This window comes from Podarcis liolepis, assembly GCF_965112155.1.
Source record: "Podarcis liolepis genome assembly, chromosome: 4".
Lineage (NCBI taxonomy): Eukaryota > Metazoa > Chordata > Lepidosauria > Squamata > Lacertidae > Podarcis > Podarcis liolepis.
This window is the reverse complement of record NC_139558.1, coordinates 30,755,160-30,770,994: the sequence shown is the minus strand read 5'-3', so window position 1 is coordinate 30,770,994 and position 15,835 is coordinate 30,755,160. Positions and strand designations below refer to the sequence as shown.

General features: G+C 48.9%; 1 protein-coding gene across 1 annotated transcript in view; it reads left to right on the top strand.

Annotated features, from left to right (window-relative positions):
* The window catches only part of GPR45 (G protein-coupled receptor 45), a 550,360-nt gene that overhangs the window by 419,642 nt on the left and 114,883 nt on the right, over positions 1–15,835 (top strand). The window lies entirely within an intron of this gene.

Here is a 15,835-nt window from a genome sequence, read left to right as displayed (position 1 = left end):
AGCTGGGCTGCAAAGTAGACTGTTTTGATGGCTTGGGAGGCAGGTCATTGGAGCCAGGTTTATATTTTGCCACTTCATCCCTCTTTTTTCTCTTAAAAAAAAGAAAAAGTGTCATGCATATTCGGGGGCGTAACGCGGGGTGTCTTCGGGACTCAGGATGAATGATTCTGAGCTTCAGGTTGGAGACGAGTGCTGACCTCTGCAATTGTGGGACCTGTGGGTGTGTCCGTGTCCCTTGGCTGGTAAAGCCTAGCCCTGGGGAGCGCAACCTCTGGAAACAATCCCTGCCACTTTTCTTGCCTAGCTTTGAACCGCGACTGACCTGTGTTTCCTTACGGGGATGTGTCCTTAAGAGAGCAGCAGCAGTCGAAACCCCAGCACAATCCCTCCCAATTTTGCTAGATTCCAGCGACAATCTCTCTCTCTCTCTCTCCGTGCTGCGCAGCAAGCTTTTCTGTCTTTGAGTAGCAAGCCCTGTCCCGAGGAGGAGGAGGAGGAGGAGGAAAGCAATTTCCAGAAAGGCAGGGTAGCAAAAAACAAATAACACTAAAAAAACAACAACCCACAAACACAACCTTGTACTGTAGCGCAGTAACGACCAACAAATTTATTGCGACATTAACCCGTTTTGCAAAGTGGTTGAGAGAGAAACCGTGGATTGGATGGAGGATGGAGACTCCTAGGCAGGATGGAGAACGGTGGAATTGACTGAGAGCCTGGCGGTGGCGCGAGGGTAATGTCTTAGAGCCCCCCAAAAGGAACCAGCACCCTCAGTAGTCAAGGGTCTTCAACTTAGGGCACAAAGCAAGCCGCACACATAAATAGGGAATCGGGCTTGCATACAGGAAGGAGTTAATACAGAGCGTAGCTTATTAGCCTTCCTGGGGTTCCCCCTCTTTCTAGATCTTTATTTATCAGAGGCCTGAGGTTAAGGACACATGCTGGGACCGAACGACTGTATTTCTAGGGGAAAGGGGTTCTCCCCAGAGCTAAGATTCATAAAGTGTGGTTTGGATATTAGTCTTCGACTTTCCCGTTTCGGGCTGACGGGCCCATAGGTTTCTCCGCAACTGGTCATCTTCCAGACTTGAGGATCGCGGCATTATTACGCGTCTAACTCTGCTAAGGAGGAAAGAAGGTGTGTATCTTTGGGTGGGGAGATCTGTCCTGCTGTCTCATAAAAACACGGGCGGGGGGGGCGTTTCCCTTGAAGAGAAATCGCTCGGGTGTCTGTAGAGGGAAAACGGAAAGCAGCTGTGAAGAATGGAAGCCACAATTAAGCACCAGGCTGCTTGTGGTGGCACCTTCAAATGTACACGTCTACTCGTGGGTAAGTCCTTTCAGTCAAACTCTGGAAAGGCTGCAATCTGAGGTCAACTCACCTAGGAGTAAGTCCCATCTGAACTCAATGAAACTTCCTGCTAGGCTGTACAATGAGGCTTATATATTCCCCATATGACTTGGAAATAAGTCCCACTCAATCGATCCAAGGAGACTTAGGTCAGGCATTCAGTAATAGTGGTTCTTATAAAAATAAAAAAATTCCTTCCAGTAGCACCTTAAAGACCAACTAAGTTAGTTCTTGGTATGAGCTTTCGTGTGCATGCACACTTCTTCAGATACACGAAAGCTCATACCAAGAACTAACTTAGTTGGTCTTTAAGGTGCTACTGGAAGGATTTTTTTTAATTTTGACTATGGCAGACCAACACGGCTACCTATCTGTAAGTGGTTCTTATGTTTCCTGCCCTCCGTCCCGTTTTCTCTCCATCCTAATTCAATCCCGAGACTCCTTCCAGGGTGGGCCTGTTTATGGGCAGCGACCCTGGTATGGTCTGCTCCATCTATTAGACTCCTGTAGATTGGGCAGCCACTGAAAATCCCTGCATGGACCCCCCTATTTCTGTAATGGGTTCAACCCAAAGCCCATGTCTGCCAGATTGTCCAATGAAACGCGAGGAATCTGGCTATTGACTGGCTGGGATGTGCCAGGAGCTCTGGTGGTTTCTCTCCAGGGATTGACTCCTGATCTTCTTGCACATGCGGGCAGGAAGACCACAATTTTCCAAAGCCTTGTAGAAGAATGAGTCCTCAGCTCTGACCTGTGGCCACCTTCTCGCGAAATTTCAAGCTAGGAAATGGTTGGCTTCTGCTTTGATGTTCTTCATAATCATTGACTGTTCCTGGACGAGAAGATTCCAGAGCTGTGGAGTCCTCCTTTGTGAGACGACAGGAGGCGAACCAACACAACTAACCAAAGAGGAAACGGAAGCCGGGGTTGCGATGGGGGTTAGAAAGATGTGATTGCAGTTGCTAGGCAGGGATTTGGGCTGTAGATCAAACGACAGGAGCGTTTCGCGAGCGCCCTTTGACTTCCGATGAGCTGTGATCCGAAATCAATTCTCCCCGCCGGTTGTCTGCACGCCCACTGGACGCTTCGCGCGCCAGCCACAAGTCTGCGCCCGAGCAGGGCAAATTCTAGTTGTTTTTATTATTATTATTATTATTATTATTATTATTATTATTATTATTATTATTATTATTCCAGTTTTGGCCCGTACTCTATTGCCAGCATGACAAATGGTTATAGCAAAGCCTCATCGGGAGATAACTCGTGTGTGTGCTAAGGATGTTCGGCAACTCCGACACCAGAAAAAGCTGCGCTGCCAGGAACTTGTCTAGTTGTCCTGGCTTGGAATAACTTCTTTTGTTTTCTTGATTAGTTCATTCCGCAGATTTCCTGATCATCATTACTCTGTCCAAAAAAAAGAGAGGGAGAAAGGAGGTTTCCTAATATGTAGCCTAGAATCATCGAGGGGCCTGGAATGGGGAGGTTATAATCTCTCAGTTCAGTTTAATGAAGAATTATATCCTGCACCACCAATGGACTTCAGGGAGCAAAAGAAAGGCTTCGGCTTCCCCACCTTTTCTCGCCCACCCGCCCACCCTCCTGCTACACCGCCATCTCTCATCATACTCCACTTCTGCCCTCTCTGCCTGCTGTTACAGCCACCAGTTTAGCTCCTCTGATCATTGTGCCACCCAGCTCCATGGAAAGCGACCATAGTTTGTGTGGGAATGTTAAGGAAGGTAGGAGAGGATATATTGTTTTGATATTATCCCTCCTCACCCACGCTAGTGAATGAACAGCAGAGCACATTCCCTTTGCAACTTATTGGAAGCAAGTTGATGCTTCGTTAGAATCATTTAATGAAGCAATCCAGTCTGGATTGCTTGAGAGCCAGTTTGGTGTAGTGGTTAAGAGCGGTAGTCTTGTAATCTGGGGAACCGGGTTTGAGTCTCCGCTCCTCCACATGCAGCTGCTGGGTGACCTTGGGCCAGTCATACTTCTTTGAAGTCTCTCAGCCCCACTCACCTCACAGAGTGTTTGTTGTGGGGGAGGAAGGGAAAGGAGAATGTTAGCCGCTTTGAGACTCCTTAAAGGGAGTGAAAGGCGGGATATCAAATCCAAACTCTTCTTCTTCTTCTTCTGGATTGCCCAGTCTGGATTGTACTTGGTAAGTTTCCCCCTTTATTTCCCTCTTAAAATAATAATAATAATAATAATAATAATAATAATAACAACAACACAACACAGTCTTCTTTAAAAGGATAAAGTTTTACTCACATTCAGTTCACAGCAGTAATCTGAAGGCAGGCATCTCAGACTTTCTGCTTGTGCGCTCCATCCTATGTGAAGGTTAAGCCATGCGCTAGCTAAGAGCCAGGACAGAGAGAGTCCAAGAGTAAGAAAGTAAGAGTTCAAGAGATGGTTGCGTGGCCAGCCCTTTTATCTGGTCAGCTAGGGTCACGCCTCTTTACCTGGTCACACACAGGGGGAGGAAGCTCCAGAGCAGGTGTGACAGGTAGTCTTCCCTGTCTGGAGCCACATTCCTCCGTGTGTCCGTTCTAGGAAACAGGAAAATGTTGTACTTGACTGCTCTAGGAATAAGACACCCCACAGTTTGGCCTTGACTTTCTAAAGGAGATGGGGGTCTCCCACTTACTTTATCTATCAGGCCAATGGCTAAAGACGGGTCTAGGGGAAGAGGGCGGCCTGGACTCCCGCATTGTCCATTTCTTCGCCTGTCCAAGTCTTCTGATTCCCCTCCCTTGGACTTTCCATCTTCGCTTGGGCGTGCACGTATTTCTGAGTTTTCCTCAGAGGGATGGCAATTTTCCTCTCCTCCTTGAATATTTGCGTCTCGGATGAAGTGCTTGTTGGTCTGAACAATCATACAAATGACACCTCTCCCCTGCATTGAAGAAAAATAAAAGATTTTTTTGTAAAAAAAATCGTGAATTTGAACTAGTTTAATTTTGTTTTTTGTTGTTTGTTTTGTTTTTTAAAAGCAGGCTGCAAGCGCACACGTTTCTCGGAAGCAATCCCCACTGAACTCCTTGGGACTTGCTTTAGAATCAGGCATAGGATCGGGTTGCGCGTCATCCACAAGCTTCTCATCTAACCCTCTCAGGTGTTACTTGCTCTGCTCCCAGCTTCACTATCTCCCGCTTGCTTTTCAAAGCACTGAAGAAGAAACCTCCAGGTAGTACGTTGTGCTGTGGCAAAGTTTGACTTGACTGTCACGCTCCTAGCACTAGCGCCATTTAGGAGCGCTGCCGTCCCTCCCGCCATCCTATGAACTAAGCCCCATTGAGCCCAGTGGGACTTACTTCCGCGTAAATGTGCAAAAGATCGCGCTGTTAGCCTGCATCTCTAAGCCTACTTAGGGTGCAAGCATATCCCATTGGATTCCATATCCATCACAAGATGGTGCCGAAAGGTTGCGCTCCCCACGCGCATTTGCAGCAGAAGTAATCCTGTTTAACTCAGGGACGCTTTCTGCCGCATAAACAAGTCACCCCACTCCCAGTCACGAAGAGACCATGCCTTGCTTCCTAAAGAATAAGAACATGCCTTTTTGAGAAGAACACTGGAAGGGTTCTATGTGGCAGCTCTCTGTCTCTCCTGCCCGCCTGCCCGCCCCTACCCCCCAAAATATCGTAGCGCTCAGGGCAATTGGGAACGATCTCCTTTCCAAGTTCCACTGAACTCCGGCCACATCTGATAATAATGTTTTGTCAATAGCCTTCTTGGCCTGGCCGGTCTCTTTCTTTCTCCTTCTCCCTTCCAAAAGGAGGGGTTTATTTTTACAGGAACCTTCTTTTTTCCTTAACAGAAAAAAGAAATCGCTGGCTGCATATAGTATCAAAACATTTTCAAGTGTGAAGCTTGTTATAGAGTGTAATTCTCCTCCCCCAGCCAAGAGAAATTTGGCCAAAGCGACAAGGGAAGGTTGAACAGGACGGCGCGCTTAATAATTTACTTCTACGTCTTTTGAAGTCTCTCCAAAACATAGGGGGGGCTTTTATTAGGACCAGCTACACCATCTAAACACCTGGTCGAAAGAGGTCCGGAGAAGGGGGCGGACGCTTTCTATAGGGAGTCGCCCGCATGTCGTTTGTACAGTATATGCAGCCGTCCCACGGGGGACAGGGCAGGTAGAGTGTGCCTGGCCTGAGGTGGGAAGATCAAACGCTCAGTACCTCATCTCCCCCACACTCTCCCCCCAAACCCCCCACTTTTGCATTCTGATTCCACTTGGAAGCAAACCCACTTGATTTCCGTGGATGAGGAGCTGGCTTTCCAAAGAAGTGTGCGGTGGGTCGTTTCAATCGCGTCAAACGAATCCCTTTTCCAAACCAGCCACAAGTCCCATGGCGGCCCTTGTTTATTCAATCGCCTGGATTTTCTTTTCTTTCCTTGCTTTCAGATGTCCGGCATAGTATTGGTTTCGTTTTAACAGCTGTGCGCAAGTATGCGCAGGTCTCCTGGCTCCCATTACTTGGAAGTAAGGGACGCTCCTTGCAGTGGGGCCTCTCACGTCCACGGAAGGTGCTTGCAGGGTCTTGCCGTGTTTAATGACTTGAGCATGAGTGCGTGAATGTGTACAGAATGGATAGGTAAATGTAGATGAAGCCGAAGCGAGACTCTGTCACCCGCTGCCCTCTCTCATTCTGCTGCCTGAGACTTCCCTCGCCTCCATCATTGCCAACCTTCTGAGCGAAAAGTTTGGCCTTCGCCTCGACGCTCTCCAACACAGTCCCCCCCCCCTCCACACACCTCAGGCTCCCAGCAGCACCCTCTTGCATGGTTCTCCCTCCTTCCTCCCTTGCACAGTTTTCAAAGCCCTCCTTTAAAGCCTGACACCCACCCTGGCGCCCTGGGATCCGTCCACAAAGCTGGGAGTCCAAACTCTCCCATCTTTCCCATCTCATCCCCGCCCTCCGCCTCTTTCCCTTCCCTTAGGATCTCCCCACACACCACCCCGCCGCCCTCCTGGATTTTAGGCCATTTCCAAGCCAGCCTTGTTGCTAAAGAGATGAAACCCTGACCAAAGGATCTACCCGGCCGCGCCGAGGACGCCTCCATGGCACGCCAGGGGCGCAGAGGCGCGCCGTGGGCGACCTCCAAGCCCGATGGATCTGCCCAGCAGCTCGTGCCGCTCGCTCCCTGGAGCTCCATCCGCGTTACTCACCTTAAGCTCACACCCATTGCTCAAACCCAAAGAGAGATGAGAGCGGGCTTATAGGGGGGAGCGCTCCAAAAAAAGGACTCCAAAAAGAAGACTTACGCGGCTCCCCTACCGAGGTTTCCAGGGGCGGGTCAGAACCTCTCCATCCTTCCCCACCGACCCACCCCTTCCTCCTTCTCCAAAGGGTCCGGCGTCCAGCTGCCACCCACATTGGTCCAAAAAGACCAAACACACACACACACACACACACACACATATACACAGAGGGAGAGAGGGATCTGAGCTTCCGGCAGCTGCTTCGACCCAATGGCTCTCTCCAAGGTTATAGTCGCTCGGCCAGACGCTGCTCCCCAGCCAGCCGAGGGTCACGCCCTTCGGTAACCCGAGAGCCGCCCCGGGCCGGGGGAACGCCCTCGTCATCCTCCAGGGGCCTCCTGGCGGAGAGAAAGGCGGCCGGCCTGGGAGGACGCACACTTCCCCGGACAAACCCCGCTCCAGTCAACTGGGATTCCGACGCCACGGGGTTCAGGGGATCGGAAGGGCAAGCGCTGTCATCTGGCGAGGCCTAGGAGTGTCAGGGATGCGGGTGTGTCAAACACAAAAGTCACACATAAAGTCCCCTAAGCGATTTTTGGCCTGGGTGCCAGTTCTCTCTCCAGTAACAACCCTATCCGGCTGGACTGCCAGTTTTGCGAGGCCACAATCAAAAGCCAACGGGTTATGACGTCACGTGCTTGCTTGATGGTGTCATATAGCTGGATCCCCAGGAGCAAGTTCTGCTAAAATCAGGAGGGGGGTGCGCGCTCTTCCGCACGAAAGGTTTATGAGTGTGAAGTTACAGGGGGAAGGAGGGAGCGTGCAATCAAACGTGTGCTCGCCATTTTATTCTTATTATTTTGTCTTTCGACGGTCTCCTCCCGACCTCAGGGAAAGGAGAGCCACAGCCCCTTCCTTCCTTGCATACCCATGCCCGGATACAGGGGACCAAAGCCGCCGAAACGCTGTGGCAGCATGGGTCTCCTCGACGGCAAACGGGAAACCGCTCTGCTTAACGCCCGACGTGGACGAACATATCGCGCACTGGATGCGCGCATGACGTACTCTTCGCATTATTGTGTCGCGCGGAGTTTGCAGCTTACCTCTCTAACTTCTTTCTGGCGCACCCGACCCACTTGAAGGCAAAACTGAGACACCCCCCCCCTCACTCTTTCTTATTGATTACTCAAGGTGCCTTCGACGGAAGCCTTTCCCCCTTTCGCCAGGGTTGAGACAGGATCCAGTTAAAACCCCGATGGCAAAACTAGAAGACCCCCCTCCCCTCGTCTGACCACACTTCGCACAAGTCGGTTTCCTCTCCAGACCGAACAGAACCCATTCAGAGAAAAAACTCAGTGCGTGTCTATGCGACGGGAGGGGAGGAGAAAGAGGATGGGGTGGGCCATCTTAAAATCATAGAACTGTAGAGTTGGAAGGGACCCAACGGTCATCTAGACCAACCCCCTGCAATTCAGGAATCTCAGCTCAAGCATCCATGACAGAGGGCCATCCAATCTTGCTGGCTCTTAGCTTTGTTTCAAGGTCCTTGCTACATACAGTACCTGCTATGCCATATTCAGACACGCACGCACTCCTCGGCCTTTCTCCCGCTCCCCTGATTTGACTTGGCCTTGTACCCTTTTCCCAAGCAAGAGACCCCGGGTGCAAGCGCGGGTTACAAGCGCAGGAAAGCGCGTAGAGCCCGAGGAGAACGGTTCCCTCCTCTGACTTTTCCAGCGCGTTAGAGTCCCGGAATCAACCCGAGGAGCAGCTTTACAGACGCCTAACCTGGACATTAAAAAGGCGAACTAAGCCCCGACGGCAAGAGTTGGAGGACCCCAGGATCCCGGGCAGAATTTGTTTGCGCGCTTTGCTACCCTCCTTCCAAACTGGGGCCCAGACCCCCGAGTCCTCTCCTAAAATATGAGAGCCGTGGCACCCAGGTTCAAGCCTTGCTGAAACTCTGAAGAGCCGGTCCCGGCGGCCAGTATAGACAAAACTGAGCTCCTAACTCTCTCCGGCCATTCCGAGAAGCAGAGGCCGCCTGGGTTTTCCAGGTCTCAGAAAGAACCCAGACGCCTCTCGCAGCACACGGAGGGCGAGAGCCAAAAAGTCTGGCCGCCCTTGTCTTTCCACGACCTCGGTCCCCACAGTGGGAACGGGATCTGCGGCGTTAAGCTGGGAGTCCGGGTTGGAGGCGGATGGGCGCTGCTTGCCAGACGTGAGGCTTCGCATACAGGGCGCACGGGGTCTCTGACACCTGCCCTTGCAAGCCGGGACTGCGAGGTGTGTAGGATCGCAACCTAAAGAGAGCAACAGGGAGGTCTGAAAAGTGAAGGGCAGGCCTCCTACGTGCTCGGGACAGACCCCCCCCCCACTCTCCGGGATAGCTCAGTTGGGAGAGCATGAAACTCTTAATCTCATGGACGTGGGTTCGAGCCCCACGTTGGACAAAAGATTCCTGCCTCGCAGGGGGTTGGGCCAGATAACCCTCGGGGTCCCTTCCAACTCTACAATTCTACGATTCTACCTGATCTTATAGCTGAGCGCGCTGCACATTTACAGTGGTACCTCGGGTTAAGTACTTAATTCGTTCCAGAGGTCCAGTCTTAACCTGACACTGTTCTTAACCTGAAGCACCACTTTAGCTAATGGGGCCTCCTGCTCCCGCTACACCGTCGGAGCACAATTTCTGTTCTCATCCTGAAGCAAAGTTCTTAACCCGAGGTAATATTTCTGGGTTAGCGGAGTCTGTAACCTGAAGCGTCTGTAACCTGAGGTACCACTGTATTCGGAAGGAAATCCTGAAGTGCTCAGTGGGGCTCAGCCCCCCCCCCAAGATCAGTGCGCGCAGGATTGCTCACTCCAGCTCTGAATTATTTCCAAGTAAATAAATAGGTGGCGCCTGAGCATGAACAGAGCGCATTTCCTTCCCCCAGCAAATAAGCCCCGCCAGTAGTCCTCAAGGTCATGGGGTTGTTAGAGGGCAGCGTGGCCTCGGGTCAGAGGTCTTTGCTCTGAGGCCAATCTCTCGTTAGGACTAAATAACCGCGGTCTCAAAACGGAAGCCTCGTTGCAATCCGTGCCAGGGGCTTACTTGGAAGTAAGTGCGCTTTAGGACTTCGGCAGGGGAATGCCATTTGGAACAGAAACGTTAGCAAAGTTTTCAGTGGGTGCGGTGCAGCTCTCGTTCCCTCCCTCATTCACGCTCTGGAGAGTTAAGACTGCTCGGCAAAGCATGTTTCCCAGAAACTTTCTAGATGAAAGGGAAGAGATCCGTGCAGTGCTGCCAAGTCCCTTTCTACTTCTATCTCTCCCCATGATGCGAGCCCAGGCCACCTCTCCGCGCCACAGCTTTTGCATCCTGAAGCCGGAGCGCAGTCACACACACACACACACACACACACACGGCAGTTGCAACCCTGGCCCGAGACTGCATCTCAGCAGAAAGTTTGCCAGTTGCGGCAGAATTGAGGCAAAGAGACTCAGAATTGAGTCTCTTCTCCTTCATCACCTTCTTGACCCATTTCTCAAGGTAAGCTTCCTTTTAAAAAATAAAATGTGGCGTTCACCGCGGCGTAGTTTCCTCCTTTTTTAGAGATGTCTTTCTCCCCCACCGTTTTTTGGGTTTGGGGTTTGTTTTGTTTCTGACGTTGAATCGCTTTGTACGGCTGGTTGCAAAGTCTCGAGCGCCATCTAACGGCGGCAGCGAGCCTTTCTGCTCCGCGGAGGCGCCTCTCTCCTTTCTGACAAGGCGCTGGGTTCGCTTTCATCGCCTTCCTTCGGCGACGCCCAACTCGCCCCGCCCTGCCATTCATGACATCAGCGTTATAAGAGAATAAAATGCATCCTTGGGCAAACTGGGCTGAGCTACATTTTGTTTCCGCGATCGTCTCTTAAGAGTTTGGAAAGGAGGATTTGGCTGACTTGGAGTTGCAGGGTTTAAAAAAATTATTATTATTTTGCATAGGAGCTAACTCCTAGGGGCTATAAAATATTTGAGGGAGCTGCCTCCACCAAGTTGATGGGCACTGTCATTCAAATGGTGTGTGCCGCATCATGTGATCGATTACGTGGGGTGGGGATTAGCTGCACCCCCAAATATTTTATTCAAGTTGGCACCCCTGTTAATTTTGGCTGAGCTTCCCTGAGTTTTAACAGCTATGGGACAGGCAATAATTCAGCAGGAACACCGCCCAGAATTAATGGGGAAAACTTTGGCCGCTTTGGTCTATTGCACAAGCGGTTCAATCACGGAGGTTGTGTGGGATGTATATATAGAGCAGTCAAGTCCAACATTTCCTGTTTGCTAGAATGGGCACACAGAGGAATGTGGCTCCAAGCGGGGAGGACTTCCTGTCTTACCTGTTGGGAGCCATCTCCCCCTGAGTGTGACCAGGGAGATGGGCATGACCCAAATAAAGCCAAATGAAAGGGCTGGGCACAAAGCCATCTCTATTATTATTATTATTATTATTATTATTATTATTATTATTATTATTATTATTATTATTATTCTATTTTTGATCTCTCTTTTGACCAGCTTTTGCTCCTGGCTCAAAGTGGGAAATACAGTGGTACCTCAGGTAAAGTACTTAATTCGTTCCGGAGGTCCGTTCTTAACCTAAAACTGAAACCGAGGTACCACTTAACCTCAGTTAAGAACTTATTTCATTCCGGAGGTCCGTTCTTAACCTGAAACTGTTCTTAACCTGAAGCACAACTTTAGCTAATGGGGCCTCCCGCTGCTGCCATGCCACCGGAGCACGATTTCTGTTCTCCTCCTGAAGCAAAGTTCTTAACCCGAGGTACTATTTCTGGGTTAGCGGAGTCTGTAACCTGAAGTGTATGTAACCTGAAGCATCTGTAACCCCAGGTACCTCTGTAAAGGGGAAGTTACTGGAAAGAATCCAGTCTGAAGAAATCCTGGATTTCTTTAATTAAAAGGCTGAAACCAGCTACTCAATAAATTTCCTATTTGTCTAGAAGGAATGTGCTCTGCTTTATGCTCACTAGCATGAGTAAGGAAGGATTATATATAACTAGTATATTCTCTTGTACCTTCCTAAACATTCCTACAAGTAGATGGCAACCTTACCAGAACATCCTTTTCAAACACCTCTTCTGAGGCAGTGATTATGGCAGGGGTAGCCAACATGGCAATCTGTGCAACAGCGATGCTTACTACAGTTTCTTTCACCTGAACACAGGTAGGAATGAAAAGTTCGTTTTCAATTCATTCCAGCAGGAGCACAGATCATTTCCCCTCCTTCGTTAATGAGCTTCAAGGATGGACTTCAGAAGCTGGGCTTGAGGATGCAATGAACCAAAGCTGAACGAGGCGAGGCTCCAGAATCTCTTCTCAGTTTTCAGACCTGCTCCCAGGACGTTGCAGTCCTGATCCAAAGAAGGGGGTGGGGGAAGCTTACATAGCAGAAGCTTTGCCTGCTGATTTTACTGCAGGAGTCCTACTGCCAAAGAGACAAGCTGTTTTAAAAGTAGCTTGATGTGTTGGAAGGGGAAAGCTCTCTGGTAAAAACCAGGAAGCAAACTTCAGGTTGCACAAACAGTTCTTTCCTCTGTGTGCTTTCTCCTTCATTGCAACAAGAGAATTAATGCTACACACAGAGAGAGTGATATATGTGTACACCTTAAAGTACTTTAAAAATGCTAAAGTATCAAAAATTCTATTTCCTGTGTTGTTTTTTTAAAAGGAAATCTTTACCAACCTCAAGAAAAGTTCGCGGAGAAGCTGTGGTATTTACAACATCCAATTGCTATTTATTAATTAAATTAAATCATATCTTAATTTAAACAGGACCCCCATCAATACCAAACAGACTCCCATTGTAGAGAAGAATCACAACCTTCATCTGATGAAGTGCTCTCTAATCCAGTTTTGTTGAAACTGATGCAGTTGACTCTAACACAACAAAGTTTATGCTGCAATAACTGTGTTAATTTGTAAGGTGATGCAAGCCTCCTTGTTTTGTTTTGTTTTTGTCACTATCTTGCCTTATCTATATTTAGGTGAAGTGAAAGGAGACGAATCAGATACAAACAACAACAACAACAAACAAGAAGAACAACAACAACACAACCATATGAATAAGAAACTGTGAATCGTGGCTTTTGCCATATACAAACTAGTGTCAACCCATTACTGTAAAATCTAAAGTTTAGGGCCTTGTAGGTTTGTTGTTTCAAACAAAGAAGAAAGTGATGGTTTGTCCATTAGCAGTATTAGTAGCAGCCTGGACTGCTTCATGCAGATTTTAAAACAAAATTAAATCATTATGGCAACGCTGTTGAAATTCCCGAAGAAAGTAGTGAAACTAAGTGCAGGTGAGATATTTAAGTCAAGAGAGTAGGACAGGAGCCACAGGCAGAATCTATCAGAAATCCATTGGCGTTTCCTGTTATGTGTTCACCCTTTGGTAATAAGGAGGACTAGCAGAGTGAAATGGCCATTTGAGACAGGATATTCTTGGCAGGGCACAAATGGAGAGGTTATTTAATTATTGAATGTATATTTTCACTGCTGGGAGGCACCAAAATGTCTGGCAATTAGAACATTAGCTGCCAGTGCCTGTGAAAGGTTCAGGCAAGATGGGGAAGTGGTCTTCATTCTGGACATGAGTCAGTCAACCTTAAGCATTTCTAAGCCCTGTCCCTTTTATTTCATTTGGAGGATAAAGCACATGCTTAAGAGCCTCCTGTCAAAATACCCATGCCCCCTATCAAGCTAAACTTAGTCATGATGAGTTATTGGACTATCCCTGAATCGGGCAAACTCGAATTTACAGGGGCAAAGCATGGAGACTGGTGTTGTTTGAGGGTAATGCCATACGGACCACGCAAATTAAATGGGAATGCAAAGAGCTGCGGACACATAGTAAACTCCAGTGCGGACAAGTCCTTGGTCAAATGAGTGTTGTGGGGCATGACATGCTTAAGTATATATACTTAAAACATCTTAGCCTATGATTTTATACACAACTTACATGGCGGTGAAGGGATGCGGGTGGCGCTGTAGGTTAAACCACAGAGCCTAGGACTTGCCGATCAGAAGGTCGGCGGTTCGAATCCCCACAACAGGGTGAGCTCCCGTTGCTCGGTCCCTGCTCCTGCCAACCTAGCAGTTCGAAAGCATGTCAAAGTGCAAGTAGATAAATAGGTACTGCTCTGGCGGGAAGGTAAATGGCGTTTCCGTGTGCTGCTCTGGTTCGCCAGAAGCGGCTTAGTCATGCTGGCCACATGACCCGGAAGCTGTACGCTGGCTCCCTCGGCCAATAAAGCGAGATGAGCGCCGCAACCCCAGAGTCGGTCATGACTGGACCTAAGGGTCAGGGGTCCCTTTACCTTTACCTTACATGGCCCTATGGCCCCACTGAGCATAAGGGGAGCTTATTTCTCAATAGGCGTGCGCAGGATTGTGCTGTTAAGTATACATCTAAAATACAAAATGTGCAAAGTGACCCCATGCAGGAAGCGTGCATGGGAACTGCACATATTATTTTCTTCATCTCTGGAAGTGGAACTCTTTTCATTAAGAGACCCATGCCTGGACTTAAGAAGCCAAGCCCATTTGAGATCTTTCAGCCCATATGTTCTTACCCCCTCAGGGCCACCGATTCTTAAATTTTTGTACCATGGGGGTGGGACTCTTAATGCTTTCAGTATTCCACCTTGGCAAAAGTATGGTTTGAATCAGATACACAGCACAAAGAGGAGCTTGACTGCTAAAGAGCCTTCTGTTTTTGTTTGTATGGAGTACGGGGCGGCGGTGCAGGGATCTGGCAGAGATAGTTCTGAAGCTTCTTTGCTCTTGGAGCCAACCAACAACATGCTCAGTGGAATAGCGTTGCCGCAACTGCCTGCATTATAAGCACAAGCTAGCGTGAAAGCAAACCTGCAGAAGACTCACTCTACATCTGACCTGACTCTCACCATTTGAAAACAAGAACTTGCATCTTGTGCAGATGCCATAGCCCTGGGGTACCACAAAGGCCACAAGTTTAATCACAAGCATGGGGAACCAGTGGCTACCAGGTACTGCTGGACTCTAACACCCATTGGCCCCAGCCAACGTGGCTAGTGGTCGGAGAGGATGGAGGTGTAGACCATCAACAACTAGAGAGCTACAGATTCTCCGTCCTTGGGTCAGAAGGATTGACTGGGAAAGACTTGGGGAAGGGCAATAGCTCAGTGGTAGAGCATCAGACAGATGGTCCCAGATTCAATCCTGATCAGCTCCATCTCCAGCTCCAGCTGATGGAGCTAGAGAGCTCGGTTGGTTGGAGCGTGGTGCTGATAATTCCAAGGTTGCAGGTTCAATCACTGTATGGGACAGCTGCATATTCCTGCATATGTACTGCGATCGGTGGAATGTTGCTCTGTCTTGGTGGTGTAAGGCCACTATCTATGTTCCTATGACTTGAGATCGTCTGCAAGGGAGAGTAGGAAGCCTTAGACTAAGTGGAGAGATGTTCTGGCTAAGTATAAGCTCTCTTCCTATGCTTCCTCCACAGAGCCTTAGAGGGAGTGCTTGGCTTTAATGGAGCTTGACCCTAATAATAAATAATAATAAATTTTTATTTATACTGCACCCTTCCCAGTTAAAAAACCAGGCTCAGGGCAGCTGACAACAAATTTAAAACGCTTAATTGATGCAACAAAAAACAGTATAAAATACAGTATAAAACGTGAATAACAATAAATTCAAATCAATTTAGGGGGGAAATCCATCCAATAAACATTAGATGATCACCAGGGCTAGCTGGCTAAATTTGGGCCAGCGTGGAGACCAGGGGAGAATTAGCTGTGGGATCCCAGAGCGGGTAATCTTCATAAAAAGGAGAGGGGGAGGGAAGGAAGGGGAATAAAAGATCAGGCTAAGTTCAAGTTGAAAGCCAGGCGGAATAGCTCTGTCTTACAGGCCCTGCAGAAGGAAGTTAAATCCTGCAAGGCCCTGGTCTCATGGGACAGAGCATTCCACCAGGTCGGAGCCATCACTGAGAAGGCCCTGGCCCTGGTGGAGGATAATCTGACTTCCTTAGGGCCTGGGACCTCTAAACTGTGATTATTCATGGACCTTAAGGTCCTCTGCGGGGCATACCAGGAGAGGCTAAGTACTGCTGGTTTGCATAATTGAGTGCATGGTCTCCATTTATTATATTCCAGCTGGGGAAGAAAATATAATTCTAGGCATTGGTGGATTGAAACCATTCAGGAAATAAACAGCAGTGACAATGCAGCTGGTT